This window comes from Canis lupus, chromosome 1 (assembly GCF_048164855.1).
Source record: "Canis lupus baileyi chromosome 1, mCanLup2.hap1, whole genome shotgun sequence".
NCBI lineage: Eukaryota > Metazoa > Chordata > Mammalia > Carnivora > Canidae > Canis > Canis lupus.
Window position 1 is genome coordinate 68,479,970 of NC_132838.1, and position 27,701 is coordinate 68,507,670.

The 27,701-nt window shown below is 39.4% G+C and overlaps 1 protein-coding gene and 1 long non-coding RNA gene across 4 annotated transcripts in view; both read left to right on the top strand.

Annotated features, from left to right (window-relative positions):
- LAMA2 (laminin subunit alpha 2) overlaps positions 1–27,701 on the top strand; it is a 583,647-nt gene that overhangs the window by 69,958 nt on the left and 485,988 nt on the right. The window lies entirely within an intron of this gene.
- Positions 377–19,442, top strand: LOC140637328 (uncharacterized). The gene is made up of 2 exons (XR_012034506.1): positions 377–750; positions 19,227–19,442. It is a non-coding gene; the product is annotated as an uncharacterized lncRNA (long non-coding RNA).

The following is a 27,701-nucleotide window of genomic DNA, read 5'->3' on the forward strand; positions in this document are numbered from 1 at the left end:
GTTACTTTCTGCCTTTTTCTTTACATTATTTTCTTCAAAAGGCCTTCAAAAACTCCACAGATGATTAAAATAGTGAAACAGTAACAGTATTTATGGTATAATTTTTAAATACTTCTTGTAGTATTTAGCCAACTGGGTGGCTCAGTTGGTTAAGCATCTGACTCTTGATTTTTGGCTCAGGTCATGAGCTCAGGGTTGTGAGATCAAGCCCTGTATCCAGCTCTGTGCTCAGCTTGGAGCCTGCTTGAGAATCTTTCTCCCTCCCTCTCCCTCCCCCCCTTCTCCTCCCCACTCTCTCCTGCTCTTTTTCTAAAAGAAATACAATCTTTAAAAAATTACTTCTTGTAACTATGTACTTCTCTAGCTCTGTGACTTAATGTTTAATGACTTCATAATTGCCCTTAGACAATGTTCATTGTAGGAGTTTGCTGGATTTTTTCACGGGAACTTGAGGTTGAAGGAGACAGAAAAGATAGGTAGGTAGATAAAGAAGATAAACTGATTTTTTAATCTACTGAAGGGACTTCACAGGGACAAGGGACCGTTTCAGTATAGCATTAACCCTATTGTTTACCTGTCGCTCTAAATAAATAAGAGTAATCACTACATATGGCCAGCAACCATGGGAATGGATGGAGTCCTTGCTTTGTGGTGGCAATTCTGTGGGACCATATAGTTGGCGGCCCCTTCCATAAGAAGTCCTCAGAAGTCCTTGTGCCTTCTAGCACAAGTGCAGACTCACATTTCAAAGTAAGTGCATTTTCCTCCTCCATTGCTTTAAAGCTTTGCACGTTAACACTGATCCCATGTACCATTTAACAGGCCTAAATATATCCCGCAGTGGCTAGCGCAATCAAGGTAAGTGGTCAGACACCAGCATGCTGTACTCGGTACGTCAGCTGGCCTGGCCTGTAATACAGGGTACTCCATTTATGCCCAGTCAGTCAGGTGGCCTTCTAGTTGCTTTATCAAACATAGACTTGACGGTCAAACAGATCAAAATGGGACAAAAACTATTCCTGCATCCTATTAAAATGATTGCTTGAAATCATGGAGTATTTGCTATTAGTTACTAACATTCAGTTTCTACCAGACGTGTCTCTATAACTTGTGAAAAAGTCAATTCTGCTTGTAGATAGTATCTTAAACTCCAGTATCCATACCTACTGGGGTATATATCAGGGGGGCATGAAATAGCCCAAACTGCAAGGTAAACATGACACCATCTTGTGGAATGTAAATTCTACTTAAAGTTTTTGATGGGACTTGCGGTAAGAAAACACTGATTTGTACTGAAACATATTCAAACATATGAGATGGAACTGAAAGTTCACATGCAGTTTTCAGATGAACCCCTAAAAGTAAATATATTTCCTGGAGCAGAGGGTACTGATTTTTTTTTTTTTTTTGTCAGTAGTATTGATGCCTGGGAAAAGTTTGAGAAGTGCTGTTTTAGACTGTTACTGAGTTTGAGAGAAATATTTATAAAATAAATCAATTAGAAAATCCAGTGAAATGAGCCCATAGATTCACGGATCCATCCATCCATCCATCCATCCATCCATCCAGGCAATGTTTATCAAGTCACTCCTATGGACTAAAATATTTTATTAACTTGGAAGTCAAAATTACTCAAATAAGAATTATAACTGCCTTGTGATACTTATAATCTACTGAAAACAATTTTATTTTATTCTTACTATTTTTTAAAGATTTTATTTATTTATTCATGAAAGAGACAGAGAGAGAGGCAGAGACACAGGCAGAGGGAGAAGCAGGTTCCATGCAGGGAGCTCGACGTGGGACTAGATCCCGGGTCTCCAGGATCACACCCTGGGCTGAAGGTGGTGCCAAACCGCTGAGCCACCAGGGCTGCCCTGAAAACAATTTTAAAAGTAATTAACATATGGAGAGCTACATACAACAAGAATTAAACAAGATTTAGGAGCATATGACAGAAAAACAACAAATTCTTAGAACAGTTAGGGAAGACTTTCCAGAGAAAGCCACAAACCACTCTTGAGATTTTTAAGGACAAGCAGAGTAGAATTTGCACTATGGTTAGCAATGGAGCAAGGGGACAGTGTTTCAGGCAAATAATTTAGCGCTTTAGGTTATTGGGGGCTCTAGGTGAGAAAGTGTATAAACTATTCCAGGAGCTAAAAGAAGTTTGGAATGTTTGGAATTTAAATGTGGAGACGATGATGGAGGAGAAGGAGAAAGCAGGGATCAAGAGTGAAGGATGGAAAGGGGTAAGGTTGGGTGATGAGCATGAGTCTGACCAGGAACCACTTTGTAAGCCGTGTTGCAGAGCATCAGGACGTGGCTCTGAAGACAGTGAGGAAAATGAATGAGAGGGGTCAGGACACGACAATTCATTAAAAGGCTATGGAGGTAACTGAAGGGGTTGACGTAAATGATCTGAACGAGGATGGCAGTGGAGATGGATGGGCAGGAATGGACTGTGAACTTTTTTGGTAGGAGTTGGGTAATAGATTAGATGCAGAATGTCAGGAAGAAAGAGATAGGCACGAAACTCCAATTTTCAAGGTGGTTAAAAGAAACACAGAAAAACAGATTTTGAGAAAAAAACAAGAGTTTCTACTTGGATTTTTTTTTTTCTTTTCATTCCCAGTGCCTGATAGATACCCACATTCAGGTGTCTAAGCCACCATTGAATATTTGGAGTCAAAGCTCAAGGAGAATTCTAGCTGGTGATAATGATTTGGGAAATTTTTGCTTCAGTGTCATTGGAACCCAAGGGAATGAGTGATACTGCCCAGGACGAGTTTGTAGAGTGAAAAGAAGGTAGAGTAGGAACACTGTGAAAGACATCAACAGGAGACGAAGAGTTGCTTGCCTTGAGGGTATGCTCAGCACTGTGGTTTTTTCTCTTTGAGAGATCAGTTTCCCCATGTTGCAGGCAATCTTACAGTGGTATTTAACCAATGAGGGGTGCACCATGTGAGTACTCTCGACATCCATGGAGAATGTGTGTTTAGGCCTTCAAATCTGTAAATATCATTTTAGTGCCTATGAATCCCAAGAAATTCTGAAAAGCTTGGCTTCACGGTTTGTGTTGCAAGATGGTCTCCAAAGACAGCACTTATTAAACTGGTCCATACGGTACCTTTTTGCCATAGATTATTATTCTTGTTCTCCAAACTCGGGTTCCCATATAATAGAGCTACCAAATCGAAGACATAATCCATGATTGGCTGTTTTCTGTTCTTTAGTATATTCACAGATGCATTTTATTTTGGCAATATCTGTGATAAATATCTTTCTGGCCTATAACCTTTTTTCTTTATGATAACCTTTGGTTAGAAAGAACTTTACGTGGTCAGCTTTCAGCCTTAATTTTTTTTTTGAAAGCCAGATTTTTAAACTACATGAACTAAATTTTACAGATGATAAATCATGGTTCATTAGCTTCAACCCTGTTCTCAGCCTCTGTTGCTTCAGCAAGTGATTATATATACTTTACATTTCATTTGAATTAGGTTTTTGTTGAGACAAGTATTTTCTGAATATGTCCTCATTTCACAAAATTAATTTATTTTCAGCCTCTCTCTAATTTTATCACTGTTTTGATAGTTTTATAGCAGAGGAAAATGTATTGAAACAATTTCAAGACTTTTAAAATTTTTTCTTGTTTGTCAGATAATATGGTTGATTCATTCCCTGCCTACATTGGAACTACTGCAAAATCAACATTTTACTTTTAAATGAATCCAAATGTATATATTCTTGTTAAATACCCTCAGCAGTATCAGTTGACTTTCCTTTAAAGGGAACTTCTATTTCAAAAATAAACCATTAAAAAAATGATTTCCTAAGTTATTCTGTAAAAGGGGATGAGTATGGAGTAGCAAGCGAGCAATGAAATAAGTATCCTAGGTGCCCACCAGATTCACTTACTCGCTAACTGACTCACACATTAACCAATTTCTCAAAGCAGGGCCTGAGGAGAATTACCAGTGAATATTTGTAATGAATGGTTGGGGTTGCTTGCAAGTATTTGAAACTTCACATATTAAGTCTGTGTATGTCAATAATCCAGTTATTCTTTCAGCAATTTTTTTCTGACCACCTACTCTGTGCCTTCATCACAGATACTGAACAACAACAACAAAAAAAACAACCATGCTTGTCCTTTCTTTAAGGGCACTTTTCAGTCTCTGGGGGAAATGAATCAAACAAACTAACATAATTTAACATGAAGTAAGTTAAGAAACAAGGTTCTTGATAGTGTGTCACCAAAGAACATTGTCTTGGGGACAAACGGCAGTCCGAACACACTTCTCCAAGAAAGTGACTCCAAGAAAGAGTAAGAGCTTGGCAGGCAAAGTGGGGTGGGTAGAGGTTAGGGGAAAGGTTTAGAGAGAGAGGAGATCCACATACACCAGGGTCTCCTCCTCAAGTACTCAGCTTGGGCGTGGAGCCCTTAAACATCTAAAAATGGCACCGTGACTGGTACGCACAGGTGAGGAAAAGAGTTTGAATTGAGGAAGGTGTCACATCCTGCAAGGCTTTAAGGATTACACTAAGGATCTGGTGCATTATATAAAGTGAGTAGTACTGACTATTTAGGTCAGCGTTTGACCAACGTAGTTTGTGAAGGGCCAGAGCGTAAACCTGTGCTGCAGCTCTTCACCCCAGCGGCAGGAAGGAAGGAGCAGCCATGGACAGCATGGCTGTGAGTGGGAGTGGCTGTGCTTCAATAAAGCTTTATTCAAAAAACAAGCATGGGGCAGTAGTACCTTCCATTCTTCTTGATTAGATGGATCCTTAAGTTACTGCCTTATTTCCAAGTTTCTCCATTTGAACTGGTGCAAGGATATTTTGGGGACTTTTAACAGTGCCTAGTCAGCAAGCATCAATGTACTTTCTACATTGGAAACTGGGTTAAGAAAAAAAATTGGACTCCTTTGATTTTCCTTTGAAGTCATGTCATAAGAAGAAAGCAGCAGGCTGGTTCATCTGCCAAGAGAAAGAGCATAAAAGACAAAATGAAATGCCAGAAACTGGATTACTGGAGGGAATGAGCGCTAAGAAAATGTTAAAAAGGTTTCTTGAAAAGCAAGGATCACTTGGGAGGTGAACTTGTTCAAAGCGTGCATTAACTCACCTCTTGCAAGAACAAACTGTATTACAAGGCTCTGCTCCAGCTTCTCTGATACACAGCACCCGTGGTCTCCGTAGACAACAGGCTCTGTACTTGAAAAGGATGGAGTTTGGTGCTCATGCTGTAGAGAATGATGTACCGTCATAAAAGTGTTCAGATGGAATCTGGAAAAGCTAAAAAGACTTTTAGAAAGTGGATTTGGGAAAAAAAAAAAAAAAGAAGAAAGTGGATTTGGCTCCAACTTATAATCATGAGAGTGACTTATTTGAGTAATTTCAGGGAACCTTTTTATGCTGAGGTGACCAGTTTATAAAATTGTTAACCGAGTCATAGAGTGTATTTAAAAATTTTGGAGTTCTACTGCTGGACACAATTTGGGGAAGGCATTGATCACTCAGGATCTTAATGCAGGTTATGCTGCATTAACAAGCAACCCCCAAATCTCTATGTCCATGAACATTTTTCCCCGCTCGTGATACATGTTCATGTAGCTGGCCGGTGCTCCACTCATCACAGTCACTGATGGAGCAGCCAGCTCAGTGCTGGGGGGTAGCGGTGGAAGGAAAGCGATAGCTGTGGAGCAGTTAAATGCTTGGTCTGAAGTGCTATATATTAGTTTTTCTCACAATGCACTGGTCAGAACTAGCCACGTGGCCGCCATCCCCCCAGATGGGCCAGGATATTCATGCTTCCATCCATGTGCCAGAAAGTAGAGAGCTGAGAATAATATATGGCAACTGCATTAAAGACTATCATGAAGATTTTTATAATCGCCTGTCTAGTTATTTCATTGATGATTATTTTGTCAACTTAATGGGAGGGGGACTACATACGAGTAGGGACTATGATGGCTTTTGCTCATTTCCCTCTATCCAGTGACTAGTGCCAATGAGGGGCTCAAAAAATATTTCCGTGGATGAAGCAGTCTATCTAGTCTAGGTCTTTGATGATAGAGTTTGCAAGACAAAGTGCCCCTCCTTGTTGTCAAACTCATCCGGAATGTGAATTCTGTGTGACGTTACCCTCCAAGGAGAGACAAATCACGATTGAAAATAATAGCCCCCAAATCTCTTTTTAAAGCAGATATAGGGGGATCCCTGGGTGGCTCAGTGGTTTGGCGCCTGCCTTGGGCCCAGGGTGCGATCCTGGAGTCCCGGGGTCGAGTCCCACGTTGGGCTCCCTGCATGGAGCCTGCTTCTCCCTCTGCCTGGGTCTCTGCCTCTCTCTCTCTCTCTCTCTCTCTCTCTCTCTCTCTGTCTCTCTGTCTATCACGAATAAATAAATAAATCTTTAAAAAAAATAAAGCAGATATAGTTTGGAAGGAGCGAAGACTAATTTTTTAAATCGTCAGCTCTTTCCTCTTAAAATAGGAGAGACTCTTCTCATGCTGCATATTTACCTTGGCGGTTTCCTCTGTGGGCTCATGCTGATCCAAGTAATTCTACTGGAATAAACCACCACCCACATCTTGGTGGCTTAATACAACGGGGGTGGGCTGGGGGGTTATGTATTTCTCACACCACTTGTCCAATTTGGATTACTAGGGAGGTAGAGAAAGGCGCTATGCTCCATTCGGCCACATGAGGATGGAAATAAATGGCTGCTCCACTGTATGGAAAGTTGCTGGTCACCTTTTCTGAGGTAGGGACACCTGCAGGGTCCCATGCATTTCTTCTCTGCTTTGGCTAACATGGCCTATGCTACTTCTACGTGATGTGTGAAGGTCACTGGCCAGAACCTCTCACCTGGCTTTACCTGTAGCAAGGTATCTGAGTGATGGAGGAGAGCAGATGGGATGTTGGGAGGGGTCCACTTTTTCTACCACACAGATAATCTGGGCAGAGGTAGTTGAAAGGCCTAAATATTTATATGTAGATGTGTAGAGAAGCCCTTTACAACTGTGGGAGGTTAATCCTGAATATGGAACTCACCAGAAAAAAGGAATGTTGAGATCATCAGGGATAGAGTAGCTCAGTCATGGTTTTCAAAAACTATCTGTATGACTGGTTTGATGACAAAATGACAGAAAGACTATCAAAGATCAAACAGATTGCAGTTTTAGGGTCATGTCTGGGCCCAATAAATATAGGTTGTCACTTCTGTTATGGTACAAAACAATGAAGGACTATTGGCTATTAGGAGAAATATTTAATGAATTGATGTCAAAAATTAATTTCTGATATCAAGTATTAGTGTAGGGGAAAACAATTATTTTACTTTTCTGGATTAGTATCCTAGACACTAACATTTGATGTATATTTTAAAATATTTTGCTTGACTTTCTGTATTGTATGTCACTTGAAATAACAATACTCCATACATATGAATCAGTTCCTGATAATAACTTGCCAGGTTCTACACATTAATACTGATTGAAAGGGGTTCTCTTCGGGATTTAATTTTCTTTGTGGCAAAGAAAGTCCTGTGTTTTTTTTGTTTTTTTGTTTTTTTGTTTTTTTTAAGAGGGACATTTCTCATGGAATAATGGGTCATATTAGGTTATACTGAAGAAAGTTTTGTTTGTTAAGCCGTCCACATATCTGTTAAAGGAATTTCACATCTATAAATAAATAAGCTTATTTTTCCATGGTGCCAGAGAGATAATGAGATTCATATAAAAATACTTCTACCAGCTGAAATATCACGGAGTATTCTAATACTCCACAGATACTTCAACAACTGTGTGTCTGTTTTAGGATATTGGGGTAGGTGTTTTAATTGTCTTCTTGAGAACTACTTACAACAACGATAGATTGGATTTTAACGTGTATGTCTTAGGATATCTTTGAACCAATACTGATAAAATGAACATCACTCTGGGAAACCAATCATTGGACAAATGTAGGATTTTAATTTTAATTTAAATCGGTGCAAGAGAGTCTTCAGAAAGTACTTGGTACTTATCTTTCCAATTATAGTCGTGATTGCCACTTGCTCCAAACCAAGCTCCATACTACCCTTTTCCGTATTTCCTGACTGGTTGAAGGGTGTTCTCATCATCCAGATGGTGAAGTTAGAAACGTGGAGCCATCTTCTTGTTCTTTTTGCCCCTCATAGTCACACGTAGTTAGTCCTGTAGTGTTTGGTCCCTGAATACCTGCTGATCCCCTGCCCTATGCTCTATTGTTTCTTCACTAATTCAGCCTATGGTGAGCCTCTTGTGAGATCCAGCTCCATGGTGGATAGATCTCCCCATGGTGATCTTTCTATAACCTGCAGCTGGTAATATCCCTCGAGTTAAAGTCTGAAGTGGCCCCACCACCAGTCAGGATATAGTTGAGGCTCCTGAGAGTTGGATCTCATTCATTCCTCTGAGGATCTCACCCTAGCCTGACATTCTTGCCTCAACTCCCGCTGCTTGTCTGCACACCATTTGAACCCAAGACATTAAAAATGACTTCCATTTTCCTCCCAAATATCATATTCTCTCTTGTTGGCTCTGAATACTTTGGAAATACTGTTTCACTGCCGCCAACACAGAAACATGACTCCTAGCTCTCAGTTCATCAACTTCGACTCATCTCTTCATTGCTAGCTCCTCTTTCAGGAGCCATTCGATAGCTCCTGGTCAGTTTGGCTGCTGAACTCTCTGCTCTCAGCACAGACTGGTCTGCTAACATGACATTAATCCCATATTATCAAAATCACTCTTTTATTTCTTCATTGCATTGCTTCTTGAGGATACCAACTGTGTCTTCTTTGTTTATTCATTTTTCTATACTGAGAACATTTTTAAATGCAGAAAAAAAGAAATGATAAAATAAATACCCACATTCCTATCTCCTAGAAATAACAACTTTTAGCATGCCATTTGTTTCTCACTAAAGAAATAAAATACAACCAACCTCTATCTCGATCCTAAATCCCAATCCTCTTCTGCCCCTCTCACAGGCAGACAGTATCCTGGGTTTCTTACCATTTTCCTTTCCGTTAAAAATGCTTTTACATACATAGTAGGTACCGGTAGCCAATATTGTATATACTGCGTATTTTTCCAATTAAAAATTATTTTATCCCTCTTTTATTTATCTTTCCTATTTTTATTTATCTTTCTTATTTTATTTCCTCTAAAGAAGCTTAAAGTAGCTTCTTTAAGCCACTACTTGCCATTGTATTTCAATCCTAGGGGAGCAATTGCTTCAGAGCTGTGTTTGAAAGACTGAGCTTGTGAAGGATGCTTTGGAGGTCAGGGCAGTAGGGACGAGAAGATCTGGAGCAGGAAAACAACTGAGAAAAAGATTGCAGTTGACCAGACAGGAAATGATGGTGGTCTGCAATGAGCGGACGGAGTGGAGAGAAGTGGCTGTGCTTGCCATTTATTTGGGAAATTGAATTTCAGGGATTTGGGTTGGATCAAGTAAAAAGGTAGGTATTTCATGCACATAGTGTGAATATTAATTATCGTATGTATTTAAGATATACCACTGATACTATTTTCCTTCATTAAACTAAAAAATAAGGTAATCAGACCTCCTTAAACATTGTCCTGTATTCGCTATTGTATACCCAGCACAGGCACATAAAAAGCAAACAGTGACAAAATAAGTATAATGGGCACCTATACACAACTACCTGCATCTTCTGGAGTGTGGTTATTCTTGTAATCCTACCCTTTCCCTTCTTATCGTTCGGTCATCCTCATTTCCCCAGGCCCCAGTGTGGTTCAGCCACCAGTCTTTGTGTTGTGTTTCCTGCTGTGACGCTGGTGCACTTCAGAGCTACTGGCAAATTTTCACGTTTAGTTTGAGGAGATCTTTTCGTGTTCGTCAGGCAGTCGTGTTCCTGCTGTGGTGCCGTCACTGTGTGTAACTACTCTGACAAATGCCTCCTCTTGCATAGCAGGTGCTCGAAAACTTACCTCTCCCCTCCCGGACCCATTCACATTTATACATGAAGATCATTAAAACATCCAGATGTGAGCTTCTTCTGCTACTCTCCTTTTCTCTACATTTCTCTTTTTTTTTTTTCTGTTTAAAACATTGTCCTCTGTCAACTTTCTGGACACTTCGAAAGGAAGAAAAAAAAAAGCCATGTCTTAGAAATTTTGTGGGATCAAATTACAAGTTTCTCATTGTAAAAGGCAATTTTTCTATGGAAGACACAAATTTTTTTTTGTAGAGATGAGAATTTAAATGGATCTTTTGCAATGGGAGAGGGAGATATTTTTCACTAGTCTTACTGGTTTCCATCTGAACTTCTCTAATTTAATTTTGATAGTCACTTTAAAAAAAAATTATTTATTCACGAGAGACACACAGAGAGAGGCAGAGGGAGAAGCAGGCTCCCTATGGGGAACCCGATGTGGGACTTGATACTAGGATCCAGGATCATGACCTGAGCCAAAGGCAGACACTTAACCACCGAACCACCCAGGTGCCCCTGATAGTCACGAACCACCCAGGTGCCCCTGATAGTCACGTTTGATGGCAATAGATCTAGTTTGGTTAAATTTTACCCCATCCCTCCGGTTTCCAGGGAGAGTACCTGTGGCTGTGTTTGTGTTGCAAAACAAGGTAAGTTGCCTGTATATACCTTGGGAATCACTTGACTGCATTGAATTAGGACAGAAAATAAATGTTCATGAATATTTCAAAGTTTACTAGAAACTATCACTTCTTTTTTTTTATTTTTATTTTATTTATTTTATTTTTTTTGAAACTATCACTTCTGGGTAGATCGACAAATTAATTAGTTGGTAGGTCTGAGATATGTGATTTTTATTCTGCATTCAGAGACTGTATTACTTTTTAGTCCTTTGATATAAATCATAATACAGTGTCTTATAAGCATAACTTTAAAAAAAAAAAACTCTTGTTCATAGCCTGTCTCATTCTTTTTAGATTTATGTCCACGATGTGCATGGTCCTGAATGTGGAATGGGTCCTGTGAAGAAAAGTGGGTCAGATGGTTGCTTGTGCAGATTGGGGAGAAACTGATAGCTTCCTAGGCTCTTTTGAAGGACGCTGTTTTAAAATACAGATTAGTCAAGGTTTACAGTGCTGTTCCCAGCCTGAACACTTCAAACCACTATGCAATTTTCAAGTAGTCAGTGCTTATGGCAAAATTCTGGTCTTTTGATGTCAGGACAGGAATAGACATTTTGTTGGAAAGTGAGGGAAAAATAGAGAAAAACACATTGGAATTTTTTTTTTGGAGAGGATAGACTTTAATAATTATTTTTTACTCTTTAAGATCTAAAAATCTCAACAAAGTGGCAAACAAAAAAGAAACAAAACTTCAGAGTGCACATAAGGATCTGAAATGAAACCTCAAATATTTAAAACTAAATGTTATTTGTAAAAATTTTAAATAGAGTATAGTATGAGGAATCCCTCAAGTATGCATCACTCACATTAGTAGTTAACACTCATCACATAGTTTGTTTTTTCTTCTTCTGTAACCCCATTGGATTCTTTGAAGCAAGTCTCAAATATTATATCATGTGATCTTTAATCTGCGAATACGTGAGTATGCATCTCTAAAAGACGAGGATATTTTATAAGAACCTAATTCCAACACGCTTGTACACTGAGAAATGAAGAACAATTATTTCATATCACCACATAGTAAAGATGTGATTCCTTTTTAATATATTAGCTGAAATACTTATATTAAGAGGAGCTTTCCTTCATCATCATTATTTGCCTTCATGTAGCATTCACAAAGGAAAGCAGATCAAATACTTGGTACTTATTCTTTCTTGCACAGGTTTTAGAAACAATGAATGGGTTCGCCACTATTCTTTAATTGGTGATCAATTTGCTTTTTGTATCTTGATGAACTAACTCATCATGGGTTTTTAGTGTCCATGTTTCAATCAATTGCAGTGACTCTTCTTTTCAGTGCTCAAATTATCCCATCTTTTTCTGGTAAGAGTGTCTTCAGTTTGGTTTCTCAGTCTTTTTAAATCAATATTCTTTGATATTCTCTGTGCTTTTTGGTACATTAAGATGTTGCTGGATTGTCTTTCCTATTTCCTACCCTGGTCTTAGAAATCATGTCTCACCGAGGAAGTCTGGTTCCTTATAACGGGAAATGATACTTAGAAACTACATCAAGGCCTGGAGGGCCGTTTGCTGTTAACCTAGAAACTACTAACACATTAACAGCAAACGGCCCTCCAGGCTTTGATGTAGTTTCTAGGTCTTTCAGGGGAGCATATGAGAAATGTATGTTTTTAATAGAGAAAATCTCTTATGAGCTCATGTTGACATGTACATTATAATGATAGGGCCTCTATGCAGCCTCTTTGAATTTTGTATTTGTATCTCTTTTCTTATCCACTGAAAGTTTTTATTCCTAATAACTTATTTGCTATCATGCTATCTCTATGTATAGTTTCAGAAGAATATCAGTGTTATCCTACATAACATAATAGTTACTGAAATGATTTTTTAACATTTCCTAGTTATTATTTTGTGTTTCTGAAATATCCCACTAGGCACATACAGTTACATGACCTTTTTTTTTTTTTCACCTTTTCTTTTTGTTTTTTAGAGTGTGTGAGCTGGGGGCAGGGCAGAGGGCAGTGGGCAGAAGGAAGGGAGAGTGAGAGAGAGAATCTTAAGCAGTCTCCATGCCCAGTGCTGAGTCTGGCTCATGACTCGATCTCATAACTCTGAGACCATGATCTGAGCCCAAATCAAAAGTCAAACACTTAACCAACAATGCTACCCAGATGCCCCAGAAATGACCTTTGTAAAATTTTATCTATCTATCTATCTATCTATCTATCTATCTATCTATCTATCATCTATCCATCTATTTACCTATCTATCATCTATTTAGGCTCCACAGGCAGCATGGGGCTTGAACCCATGACCCTGAGATCAAGAGTCCCATGCTCTTCTGACTGAGCCAGCCAGGCACCCCATGTACAGTCAAATCACCTTTAAAATATTTCACTTGAAAAAGTCATTCTGTGGTTAAATCACAGTCTCTAATTACAACTTCATTTCATATGATTTTTGCTTTAAGAAACTTTTAGATTTTGTTTTGTTGGAGAATGCTATCAAACCTTTACATAGTTCCAAAGTCAAATCTCCAGAATAGGGCATATTCAGAGAGGATTAGACTCCATTTCCATCATTTCTTTTTTCTCCCTGATGTGTACCCCTTTTTAAAAATATAATTGTATTACCTTTTCAGTTTTTAGGAATATATAAAAATAATATATTCAAACAATCCACTCAAGGATTTTTTCCCCAGTCCTTTGCCACTATAAGCAGTCTTACAGTCATTGTTCTATGCATGTGTCTTTCATATATTTGTCAGTGTATCTTGAGGGTAGATTCCTAAAAGTGTGATTAGTCAGAAAACGGGTAAGCATGGATATAAATTAGTTAAATATTGTCCAATTCCCTTCTATGGGGAAGAGTAGTTTCTAGTCATAAATTCACTATATGAGAATGCTTCTCCCCTCTAGATTCTCCAGCAAATCATGTGCCCGACCTTTATATTCCAAAGCTTCTCTGGGGTTATGTCTGGTAGTTGGTTGGAAAGAGGAAAAGGGGGAACTTAGTATGATGGGAAGAGTCCTGGGTTGAAATGAAAGACCCAGGTTCGATTCCTGGCCCGTCAATGACTACTTATTTAACCTTGGACAAGTTAATTAACTTTTTTTTCATTTGCCCCAGAGATCTGTGATGAGGACTGAATAAGATGACATTTATGGAATATGTGACCAAAGACCTAGTTACTTCGAAGACCTAGTTACTAGTTACTAAGCATGTAGTTTTAAAAATGTAAAGTAATAGAGATTTTTAACGTATTTGGACATTTTTCTTTTTTAAAAAGTCAAAACAAATTAGTTTCATTTTTAACTTTCTAAAAATATTTATAGAATTATCAATATTATTTATCAAGTGTTTTTGAAAATTTCCAAAAGTCCTTTGGTGAGAACAGATGAGAGGATGTTACTGGCCAGTGATGTTAAGAAAGCAACCACCTAGATACAATGATGACCTCTGGTGCCACCTCCACAGGCCACAAATTCATGTGTGAATAGTAATTATGGTAGTTGTAAATATGTATTGCATTTAAAACTTCATGCCAAGCGCTTTACCTATATTAATAATTATATAATTGTCACAAAACTGTAAAATAGGGCTTATAATTATCCTCATTTTGTCAGATAAGGACACTGAGGTAAGAAAGACTTAAGTACCTGCCCAAGACCACATAGCTATTATGGTTTAGTCAATATTGGAAATTGGCAGTCTGCGTGTATGTGTGTGTGTGTGTGTCTGTGTATTTTAGATGTTTGGGTTTAAGGGAAGAAAATGTTCAGCCCTATAAATAAAGACCAATTCAGTGCCTTATAGGTAGTGTGGCTATGTGTCCTCATTTGCCTGGGACTATGCCAGTTGATACTTGATACCCTGATGCAATTGCTAGTAGCACCAACTTTCTCTCTCAGATGTCACCCGGCTTGGGTAAAAAGAGGCTGTAACTGTCTTTTTAGAGTAACAAAGTGGTTTAATGTTACAGGGGCTCAAAGTGTTTAGTGGGAGCATCTTCCTTCCTAAGTTAATGAAAGATCATTGAAAACATCATCGTCCTGGTGTGTGGTCTACTGACTTCGTTAGAGTAGCTAGGAATTGATCCAACCTGCAGTTGTAGTAAACCATCCCCTTAGAGCTGCAGTCCCTAGTGGGTTGTAGAGAAGAGAAAGAACAGGCTGCTCTCAATGCTGGTCTCTGGTTCCCTCCATTTTAACAGTCCACGTGTTCCCAGGCTTAGATCTGTGCCTGACACAAACTGATCACTTAATGTTTTTGATTGAACCAACAACCCTTAATTGGTCTCTTGCCATTGTAAAACAAATAAAGGTAGCTTAACCAGAATATTCATCTTGGTTGAGTGCTCACCTAAACGTGTACTTTCATATTATTTCACTCTCTTGTTTCGGAGAAAGAAAAATGGCACTGACTACAGCTGGAAGCTGCTTTTTCAAATTATATCACTACATTTTCTTTTCTTTTTTTTTTTAAGATTTTATTTATTTATTCATGAGAATACACAGAGAGGAGAGAGAGAGGCAGAGGGAGAAGCAGGCTCTCTGCAGGGACCCCGCTGTGGGACTCGATCCTGAGACTCCAGGATCACGGTCTGGGCCAAAGGCAGGCGCCAAACTGCTGAGCCACCCAGGGATCCCTACATTTTCTTTTTTTAAGAGAAAGAGAGGATAAAGGGAAGGAGTAAAGGGAGAGGGAGAGAGAGAATCTTAAGCAGGCTCCACACCCAGCACAGAGTCTAATGTCGGGCTTGATCCCACAACCTGGAGATCTTGACCCGAGCCAAAATCAAGAGTTGCTGCTTAACTACAGAGCCACCCAGGCACCCCTTCCATCTGTTTTATTTATTTGTTTGTTATTTTGTTTAAATCAGGGACCTGGGGTAAAAGGTCTATCCACTTAAGTCACTGCTTGGTTTTATTTGTGTGAGTTATTTTGAGCTTTTGATGAGCATTTGACCTGATAAGCAGCCCCTGAGATCTTAGTCTATTTAGAGTGTACCATGGAAGCACAAGTGAAGGACTTTTAAGAGTGGACATAACCATGCAAACTTAATGGAGAAGATAAAAGTGTCCACTTGATGTTAATAAAATAGCCTTAGCAATGCCAAATGAACACAGAGGCTATGGATAGGTGATCTTGGGTAAATAACACTTAATTTTCTCTATAAAATATATTTTCAATAAAACAAAACAAAACAAAACAAAACAAAAGCCCACAGAGGTAAAAAGCATTTGTTTGGGTGGATGTTTCACTAGGAAATTTTACTTTTTAAGCACAACTTGCTAGACCAGTATGAGTCTAAGGCATTGGAATAATGTGTAGCACAAATGCTGCCATGGACAGGAGAAGGGCTCAGAAGATAGGGAGCCCAGTCCTATGTTAGCAGTACCTGGACAATTAAATAGTCAGTTGTTGGGGTTCTCTTAGAACTTAGACTTAATTAAGAGCTTTTTAGTTTTTCTTTTTGAAATCATAAGACGGAGGAATTTTGTTCTTCACATTTGTTTTCTATGCTGATGGAGATTAAATTTCATCTGAGATGAGCCAAATAAATTAAGACTGAGCCATTTGATGTAGAAAACTCAGGAATTTCTTCAGGTTAAAATTGTTCATTTAAACAAGTCTATTAGATTCAACGTAAATTAATAGGGTACTAAATAAAAATGAAATTATCTTTTTCTTAGGCAATTAAATGATAAAGAGGAAGTATTTTTTATTTTATGAAGTTGCATATGTTCCAGAACATCAAAGGATTGTCTGTCTTCGTGAAAACATTCTATAAAGTGTGACAACGATGGTGGTATCTGGATTTGGGTTGCTTAAAAATCATGATTATCCAGAAGTTTGGATTATGTTTGAGTCTGGCTTCTCGAATTCTGTAATATGTAGTTGAACAGGTTTATCGGTTCTTCAATTTGAAACATGAAAACAAATGACTGAAAATAGGGCTCCATCCTCCGAAGTTCTAACAACTGAATGGTGGTAAAAGAACACACATGCGAAGCATTTGTTCTTACCTTTTAAAAATCATAAAAATCAATATAAAGTATGAGGATGGAGAAATGTAGGGAAGAATTATGTGAGCTTTAAGCTTTTGTTTGTTTGTTTGCTTTTTTAAAGTGAAATCAGGCATGGTGCCCATTTATGCTCAGTTTATAAAAGATCAATTTACAAAATAGCATTCAAATAGCTTGCCTGGGCTGTATAAGCATAGGCCTTTGAATTTGCCAGAAGTTCTTGATGTACATTTTCTGGCCGGGCTACTAGAAAGCAAGACATTTTCTTCCTACACCTCTGTTAAGGTGCTCTATTAAGACTGCCTCGCGGAGCTCTCCGAAGCTTTGGAGATGTATACTAAGGGGCCGCTGGCACATAGTAAGTGCTTATAAACTGTGACTTACTGTTTTTTAGTTCATATTAGGGTTTGTTGGTATTTACAAAAGCCAGTTTTCTAGCTAATGTAATGCATCAAACTAAGAATAGTTATAAGTATATATTATTTAAACATGTTTTCTCTTTGTTTCGGCTACCATTAAAACTGAACACAAAGCTCCAGCACCAGCCAGGATGTCTTACATAACTTTGTCTCAGCGTTATATTTATCAGGCTTCTGCAGCATACAATATGCAATGAGGTATTTTTTTGTTTTTTTGTTTTTTTTTCCCGTTTTTCAGGTCGTTGGCCTGTGCTATTTTAGAAAAAAATATTATTCTCTTCGGTATTTCCTATTGGTTCCCTGAAGGCAGCAATTATTTTAATTATTGATTATTTATGGTTTGATGGGGGACCGTTTTATTCTAACTCATAGGAATAAAACAACAACAAATGAGACGCATGCGAAACGTCTCATAAATGTGTCTGACAAAGAAAACATACATCTTCGGATATGAATATGCATTTAGAGCCTGGCTGGCTGCCAGACCTCCTAGCAAGTTGTTCTGTGCTTCAACTTCCTATTATAGTAGATCCTGCAAATGGAAGCTTTGGGTCCACAGCTAGAAGTAATAGCACCCCGTAGAGTTTCGTGTCTAGGAAGAAGTGGATTTCTTTGTGGTGCAGTGGTTAAATATTTATCAGTCTGCCTTAACCCAAGCACATAGTCAAAGACTAGTTTGTATTTTTGTTTTATTTTCAAGGAGGCCGCTTCGACTCTTATTTATCTCGCCTTAATCAGAGAGTTCATTGTTTGTGGAAAAGCTTTAAGCTGAAGACCTTCATTGTGTGTATGTTTATTACCTAAAACAAATGAGCTAAAAATGAGCTGCAAGTGATAACTTGTCAGTACGTCCGTAAATCACACAGGGTTATATTTTTATATATATGAAGAGGATATTTCAGTCACCATGCGTCCCTACATTTAAAAGTAGCAAAAACCACCCAGAGCTAAGAATGTAGGTATTAGGTTTTTTTTTTTTTTTTTTTTTTTTATCATTGTAAAGGGAACAATTCCATTGTTACTGCTTCAGCGTTGGACAGAAGATTGTGATGCAATCAATTTAAACAAGAATAAACATAGAGGTGATCATTTAGGTTGGATTTTGATTCAAAGAGTAAATTCCTGGGATTTTGGGTATTGCACAATCTGTCCCATACAAGGAAAAAAAAATCACCTTCTTGTGATTTTTTTTATTGTTTTTTCCCTGAGAACAGCATCCTGCTGGGAAGCTTATTTTATTCTCCTAGATTTGCTTCCTTCTGTTTTTTTTTTTTTTTCTCCCCTGACAGTGATGCCTGGTTTACAAATAGAAATTTGCATCAACTAACACATTCCCTTTTCCTTCTACTGTTGATCTCAAAACGTTCTGCAGTCCTGAAATATGAAATGCTATTGCTATTTTTTGGGTAAAACTTGTGCTCCCCAAAATATAAATGGATGAAACTGCTACAGTCTATCATGGAAGCAAAAACATTTTCCTATTTGCTTCACAGATTTTTCAAAGTAAAATCCAGTCATGTTTGTAACATCACATAAGAGCTCATTTTAGAATTCCTCATAATAAATTGAAGAAGATAAAGTAATCTGCTTCTTATATTAAACAGTCAAGTGAAAAGCATGATTTAAAAAAACTCTGCCTGTTTTGTTAGGATATAAGAGCCTGTGATAGTCGCTAACTTCCTTAAAAAATTCTTTAGGTAAAACTTATGGTTGGCCACAGAATCTATTATAGGACAAAATAAATTGATATTGGAATTACATATCTAATTAAATGATGAGCTACTTGGGCAAACTGACCATTCAATTTTTAATTTTCATAAGTATTTCCTCTGGGTTTTTGATGTCTATACATGTGTTTAATTTCCAGTGAACTCGAAATCCTGGAATTAGGCTCCTTTGAATATTACCTTGGGAAACACATTCATAGTCTAGTAATTTTCTTTTATGTCCGCATTATTTTAAATCAGAGCATAGATTTGCCACTGTGTTTTATGGCCAGAGCACATTTATTTGTGCATTTCTTAGCTTTTTAAAAATATTATAGCATACAGTATAATTGATAAGATTGGCTGTTAAAAAATTCTGATGCAGTGATGGAGCTTTGGCATTTATAGATTAGCATTTACAGTTACGCTTCTTTCAGTTTCAGACATCCGTGAGAAATCTCAAAGGTGTGTAATGCAGTTCGGAATTTGTAGGAGAAGAAATTTGTGCTCGACTTCAGTCATCAGCAGCCAGTAATTGAGCCCAGCTGACTCCCTCGTACCAACATGGCAGTGTTGCATATTAGAAAGAGCTTGCAACTGGCAAGGAATTCAGATAATTATCATTTTTGAATAAAAACCTTTTTTTGTGTGTAGCAATTCTGCGTATGTGGGTATGGGACTCAAGAATTGGCATTTAAAGAGAACTACACACACATACACACACACACACACATCATGCTCTCATATTTAATTTTAGATAAAATGTCCATGTTCTGTAGGATCCAATTACCTTCCTGTGTAGTGCAGAGAATGAAGACTTGAATTCCTGATTAGCTAGGTCAGAGTAGGAAGGCACCAACTATGTATTTATTTTGTGGGATGACATTTCAGTTTTCCCATATGGCTCTGTCCTTTCCGTTTTCACATATTGATGGTTTTATTGTGGAAACTTCACGTATGTCATCTCATTGAACTTACTAGTATGAAGAGAAAAAACTATAACTGAAGTTGGGTCCAATTCTCAGTTATGTACAGGGCCATCCGAAAGAAGAATGGAAATTTCATTTAGGATAGCTGAATTTTTTCAGTAAAAATATTTTGAGTATCATCTGCCAAACATATCATGGGTCCCATTTAATTTCTCTACTTGTCAATGCGAACCATCCCTGAGATACATCACGAAATCTTTCTGTGGATAAAATCACTTAACCCCAGCAGTGAGCGCCACAGATTACTTATTTTAAATCACAGCAGCCACATTTCTATGCACATATATTGATCATGCTACAAACATTCTGACTGGAAAGCTGAAAAGAAAATAAAAAAAGCACTTTTTTTCCCTATGGAGACAGCACTGACCAGCAGAAAGTGGAAAAATCTCCATCAAGAATTTAGATGTAATGTAGATAGGTTCTGACTTAACAATGAACAGTTATTTCTCACAAATTTCAGTAACATTGTCTTGACAGTGGTTCCTGGTGCCTCGGTGTTGCTAGGCAACTCAAAGGGGGATGGGGAATTTACAGTCGAATTTACTTGTATATGTTAGATTTTCTACATATTATATTGAGAATGTATTACACATATCATTACAGGCTAGTTGTACATGTCTGTTCTGTCCTCTGTGTGGGCTCCTCAGTAAATGCACGAAAGACACTCCACCTGAACCTTGCTCTCCCTTTTTTGAAAATTAACATAATCCCAATATATGCATTATTATAGTTGACTGTTGTGTCTTCGTGGAAGAAAATATGTAGTTTTTATGTCAGAGGAACAGTTTTTCTTTTAATATAAGCTTTACAGAGCATGTGTGTGTGTGTGTGTGTGTGAAAGAATGAGAGAAGCAGTGTTTCTAAAACAAATCTGTGAAAGAAAGGAATAGTCTTTTAGTTCCACTTGATTCTTCTCGTTTTATTAACTACAATTAACAGGTGCAGAAGAAAACTTCATAGGATATTGAAATCCAGTGAATTATTAAAGGTCCAAACTATGGATATTTGAAACAAAGACTCATCAGCTTGGGCTTTTTGAAAAATACTGTGTGATGTTTTAAGAAACTGGTGGCATAATTCCAAGTATGTGGGAGTATTATACTTGAAAACTGGAGTGGTTTTGAGAACCGCATTTTTAAGAGTTAATGTTACATCGATGCCACAAACCAAGAATTACGTATCTGTAACAAGAGGGCCTTGAGGACTAATGCATGATGCATTGTGATGGCCGAAAAGTGGCAAGAATCAGTGGTCTAAAGCAAAAGGATGGATTAGGAATATTTGTGGGGGGATTGCACACCTGTAATTTTGTGGGAAGGACAGGTAAGAGGAGCAAAGAATCCCAGGGACTTTTATTTCAAGCAGGACTCCAAGGATTTAGGATATAAACCATTTTATTAGCTTAGTTTCCAACTAGCTGAATGGTCCAAATTTGGTCCAAATTTGGGAAAGAAGATATTTTTAGTATATCACACCACACACACAACTGATCTTGGACAGTAGGCCAGAGCTTATATTCTCCATGCTAATGGAATGCTAGTTAGATAGAATCTGATGCATTTAGAGTCTGATAGACTTTGGGTTCCGTACAGTACTTTAGATCAATATTTAATTGCATGCTTTTTGTTTGTTTTTATTATTCTCATTTGATTGAACTTAATATAGTTTCATCTTTGAAGATTAAATTTAATGTAAATTCTGTATATTAAGATTATTTGTTTAAATTGCATTATTATAGGAATCATAATATGTAATACAATCTACTCTAGAAATTTAGGGATAATTTTAAAGTATCTTCATGGGTATAGTTTTTTGAGCAGAGAGAATGAAGAAGATGTAAAAACTTATCACATCAAATTATATATAGTCAATAGAAGTTATTTTGTGGGTGGAGCTTTTCATTGATATTATATGTCAGATTACATATTATTAAACATAATTTTATTATACTTAGCATAATACTTTATACACTTGGGTACATAAGATTTCTGTAGGATGAAGTTGAGAGGGGTGTTAATAAGAGCTAGATACTTAGGAGACAAATCTCTTGATTCCTCAGATTTGTGAATCTTCAGTGACATATGCAATTACCTAATGATCTGTGAATCCCAGGATTCATTGTAAATAGTCTGGTTTAGCATATTTTTTGTTATTTAATAATTTAAATCTGATTCTCCTTTAGATGAGTTTTTGGGTTCTATCTTTGTTTACTTTTATAATTGAATTCAAATACTATTTTCCAAGTTACATGCGAACATCCTATTTTATTGATTCTTCTCTTTTTAGTCAATCTTTATGTCAATTATAAGTAGTTTTCACATAAAAACACACAGTTTAATTTCTCTATATCAAACAAAATAAAAGCATAATTAGTAACTTGGTATATACTAATTTTTTTTGTATAGATGGCTAAATATTGAACTTTTTTCTTTACTGGTTTTAGATTTTTGACGGGTATATAGCCAAATCTTACTCTTCTCTTACTTTCCATCTATTCATTCTATTAATTCGTATAAGAATTCATTCTTAGCTAATAATATAAAAGTGAACAGAACAGATACGATCCTCATCTTTATGTAGCTTGTAAGCCTAATCAAGTAGGGAGCCAGTAATTAGTTAAGAGAACGTATATGGTAAGTGCTCTGAAGGAAGTAAACAGCGCAGTGCGCTAGAAGGAGTTGTGCCAGGTCACTTTAGAGGAAGTGGCCGGAGAAGGGAGAAGGCTGTTTGTGGAGGTGACACTCCTGAGATAAGAAGGGTGAGAAAGAGAGTGGCATGTCAGGAGTCGGGGAAGTGAGCCCATCGGGCTGAATGGTGGACAGGTGGCTGGGCCTGACGGTAAGAACGGGTCCGGGGAGTTCCTGAAGTGGCTGGTGTGGCCAGGGGAGGGTGAGGGACGGGGATAGGAGTGGGGCTCAAGGTTGGAACTGAGGACACGAGCTGGCTCTTCAGCAGTTCGGGCCTGTGACAGGACGCTCAGATTGTCCAGTGTGTTCTACGTGGATGAGGCAGCTTTCGTAGAGAAAGGCTGGGAGGGGGTGCATGGGTAGCGGTTTCGGTGACGGACCACAGAGCCAGTAAGGCAGGGAGGACGGGTGGCAGAGGCCCAGGGGGACGATGACCCCAAGGGCCCGGATTCAGCCCCCAGTGGAGAGGGTGGGCGACGGGGATGCGGGCTTGAGGGAGGGGCCGCGAGCCTGGGGTTGAGGGACAGGCTGAGTCAGGCGATGAAGTCCGAGCGGGCGGCCGTCCGGGCCCAGGCCTCCTGGTCTGCGAGGGGAGGCCGGGCAAGGCCGCCCTGGGCCGGGGACGCCGGGGACGCGGGGACCCGGGGAGGCACAGCGGCGCGGCAGGTCGGGTCGGCTTCCTGGGGGGCGGACACTGGCCTGCGAGTGGCAGCCAAGCAAACGACAGATGACCAAGCAGCAGCAGCAGCACACAAGGGCCGACGTGACCGACGGCAAGATCTGCAAGGCTTTTAGGAAATGAAGTTTCCAAACCAGAGGTATGATGACAGTGGCCGTGTCCTTTCAAATAAAAACATGTCTTTGCCTCACTGACTCACAAGCATCTGTGTTTCTGGAGAATGTGGCAAGAATGTGTGTCTGCGCGAGCGGGGATCATGCTTGTTCTGTGGACTCGCCGGGGACTCATGGTCTCAGTGCCTACAGGTTGACTTAAATAAATTGACTTAACTGTAATCTCAGTTTCTGGTTTTTCTTGTTTTGATTTTAATTTGCAAATTAGGAACAATATAATTTTCCCTTTTGTGGCCTTATTTCTAATTCTTTTGGTTACATGCTATGATAGGATATGCTCATATTTTGAACACTTTCTAATACTGCCAAGTTATAAATACTATTAATTAATACCCTGTTGACACTTCATAATATTCTATTAATTGACATTTAACACATTTCCCACTAAATGTATTTCAGGAAATACTTAAGAGTCAGTGTTACTGACACCATTTCATCATGGTTTCAATTTATGTTATCTAAATTTTCAAGTAAAACCTCATAGAATTATCAGATTCCTCACAAACTTTCAATATTTTCATAAAACATCTGCTGAGTTTTCAGACGTTTGTTTTTGGACAGGAATAAACTATACTGGAGAGAAAATTTTACTTTAATTGTATTATTTTGAATAAAATTTCTATGGGTTATGATTTTACTGTTCTTTTGATGTGAAAATGGTGTTTCTTCTCCAGAGTTTATTCTCAATGTTTATATTGGTCCGTGAGGTTAGGTTTCTGTAAAGCAGTGATTTTAGGTTCTCTTTCTTCTTCTCTCCATCCCTCCTTCCCTACCCCCTCCCTCCTTCCTCTCTCTCTCTTTCTTTCCATACACAAATCACACATTTCATAAGAGGAGGGGTGGGCAATTATTAGACTACTCTAAACCTTAAATTCAAAAAACTGATTTATTGTCTATTGTATTTTGTGTATTAAGATGATATTAAGAAAACTTGCTTATCTTGTAGAATTTTAATACTAACATTTTACCAGACCAATAGATATTGGTAAATGTTTGACCTCTCCTTACTTTCAAATATTTTTAGTAATTTAATAGTAATTACACAATTTTAATCTAATGCTAGCTCCTATGCTAAACACATGGAGACCTACAAATTGTTTTTGAAGGCATAAGTTCCAATATTTTTATTCCGGAGAAGTTTTATTATTTACTCTAAACGTCTAGAGATTGAGCCAGAGAAGTCTCAGCTCAGGGCAAGAATATATCTAATTTTTGTATCTCTATCCTTTTGTATATTTACTTAACTACCTATGAATTCTAGTATTATCTTTTCTTTGGGACGGTAATATTTTCAGATGTTCCCTACTTTTATACTTCTTGTTCAGAAATCACTATTTGACATGTATTTTTAAAGAAAATATATGTTAAGTGTGATGTAATTATCCCTAGGTTTTGGTAATCAAAAATTAAAAACTCTGAGGTTGGAAAACATCCATCGGTGTCTCTGATGGCAAAGCCTGCTGTTAAGCATGTATCCTAAGGGTTAGATCAGTACCAAATACATCTGTAATTAAATAAATAACATCGTGGTGTGCCTGCGTGGCTCAGTCGGTTAAGCACCGACTTGATTTTGGCTCAGGTCACGACCCAGGGTCCTGAGGTGGAGCCCCACCTGGGGCTCTGTGCTCAGCGGGGGGTCTGGGCTGGTCAGCGCGTGTCGGGGCCCGTGGGTCTCTGCACCTGTCAGGGGTCAGCAGGTATGCAGGTCAGCAGGTATGCAGGTCAGCGCGTGTCAGGGCGCATGGGTCTCCGCACCTGTCGGGAGTCAGCAGGTGCACTGGTCAGGGCGTGTCGGGGCCCGTGGGTCTCCGCACCTGTCGGGGGTCAGCAGGTGCACAGGTCAGCGCGTGTTGGGGCCAGTGGATCTCTGCACCTGTCGGTGGGTCAGCAGGTGCTCTGGTCAGGGCGTGTCGGGGCGCGTGGGTCTCCGCACCTGTCGGGGGTCAGCAGGTGCACTGGTCAGGGCATCTGGGGTGCGTGGGTCTCCAGCTGGCAAGGCCGCTCGGTGTCCAGCCCCTGCCGTGGCACGACCTTCGAAGGCCGTGGGGAGCCGCCCTGTCCCGAGCGGTCAGATCTCCGTGGGCGGCCTCCAGGTGAAGTCCATTGTGAGAAGCTTCCTTGGCCGGCTCAGCACCTGCGGGGGCAGCGGGGGAGCGGGAGCATGGTCACAGAGCGAGGCCCACGTGCACCTGCGCACCCGCAGCCACCCCGACACCTGTGCCGGCGCCCCGGGCCCGCGGGGTCACCCCTGGGGGCTGCTGCCCGCCGGTTGAGCCCTCGGATGACACCTTAGGACACAAGGGACGGGAGGCTGCTGAACGTAAAAAAAAAAAAAAATCAGGTTAGTGAAGGTAAGAGATGTGCTCCTCTTTCTGCACTGAAAGCGGTGCGTGGAGCCCACGGGAGACCTCAGTCCTCACTGCCGGGCGGCTTCCTGCACAGCCCGGTGCGGCCCTGGCCCCGCGGAGCCAAGGTCGGCGCTCTCACGCCCCGGCGCCTGAGAGCTCCGCCTGGCCCAGGTCTACGAGAATCCAAACACATCCTCAGTGAGTACTTTAAAGAGCTATCAAAGCACTTCTTTTACCAAATTTTTATCCATTATTAAACCTAGGTGCAAAACAAACAAAACAAAAACAAAACAAAAAAAGACACAACCCACCCTGTTTCCACAAGGAAAGAAATGTTGGCAAAAATATATGTTGAGGGATATAAAATCCTTTCATTTTTTTCCCCTACCTCTTTAAATACCCCTGAAATGGTGATAGAGTCAGGATCTATGTTTTGCCAGGAACTTTGTCAGGATGGGAGATTACTTTTTGGATAGAATCACTTGTAGGAATTTTCCAGATGATTCACACAGAATCAACTTAATCTTCTGGAAAACATTTTAGGGACCACAAACACATATTGTACCCGGCATGTAGTGTGCGTATTGCAGCGTGGTCTGTGATTTTACTTTTAGCGTGCAAAATCCAAAGACCTAGGTTTTTTTTTAAAAAAGGCTGATTTTAGCACTTTCACTATTCCTATAAGGGAATATCTTCATTCATATTGAACAGATAGCGTCTCTACCAACTACAATTAAAAAAAGAAGAAAACGCAAAAAAAACCCACAAAAACCCACAACAAGCCACTGGGACCTCCCCTGGTGGTGATGGAGAAGCGATCTCCCTTGAGGGTCTTTGGACAGGTTAGGTGTTAACTGTTTAGTCCAATAAAGACTCAGAACATAAGAATGTTTACAAGATGCTTAAGGCACCTAGAAATAATTTAACTGTCTTCCCACCCAGACCACAGTCTCTCAAATATTTAGGGATTTTCTCTCTTTTTATTCTTCCAACCACTTTGGAATGAAGGCTCAGATTCTTTAACAGCTGAGTATCGTGATTAGTCTTTCGAAAACCTCAGAATTTTGACAAAACATTCCACATTTTCTTCTAATTAAAATAGTTACTGGAAAAAGGCGAAATGTGCTCAATTCAAAAATCTGGGCCAAAAATAGACGTTAGGATGAGTCTTCAGAAAAAGGAAGAAATTTTTTTTTTTAAAGAGTGAAATCATTAATTAAATATTTGAGCTTTTGTGGCTTCTCCAATGTCCGTCCTCTAAAAGAGAGAAGCAGCGAGAAGGAAAAGATCTGAGTGTAGATTCAGGGAAGGGGGAGAAAAGCAATTTAAGTCGCTTTGGTAGCTGTTCATAGCTTGCAAGGGAGCACTTCTTAAAATTCAAGGCCTTGAAACTGATAATAGGCAGGCGCAGGGCACGGCAAGCCCCGCGCCCCAGCTGTGCCCCCCCTGTGCCCCGACTGCGGAACACGGCCTTCCCCGGGAGTGTTACACGCGCCCCGTAAAATGCGCGGCCCTGGGGAACAGTCACCCGACGGGGAGCGTGCCTTCCTACTTAGGCGGTGGGGGCCTGTCTCCTACCTCTGGTTTTTGGGGGATGTTAAAGGGAGGATTAAACACGTTCCAGTTGTTCCGCACCTGATTGGAACAGGGGAGGAGATGAAATTGGTTGTGGCTCCTGGCTCGGTGTCTGGGACCCGTTCCGTGGCACCTGGTGGCCGCCACCTGCTGGGACGGGGGCAGGTTTCTTTGTCAGAGACAGTGTAGTGACAATAATAAATCAGATTTCAACCGGTTACCCAAAAGGGCCAGTTTAAAAGATTTAAAAGTCTTTTTCTAGCCCAAGATGTTAATTGTCAGCGGTGAACCAGAGTGAACCCGCGTGCATCTTTGGTAGCCTCTTATAGTTTCTAAATCTGGAGAGTGATCACACATGCGCCGAAGCCAGGACAGTTTTCTTCCAGAAACATCGAAAGCCTCCCTACCAAACAGGCTTGAAAAGATAGGAAGGGAATAAGATTTCATTATTTTTTTCT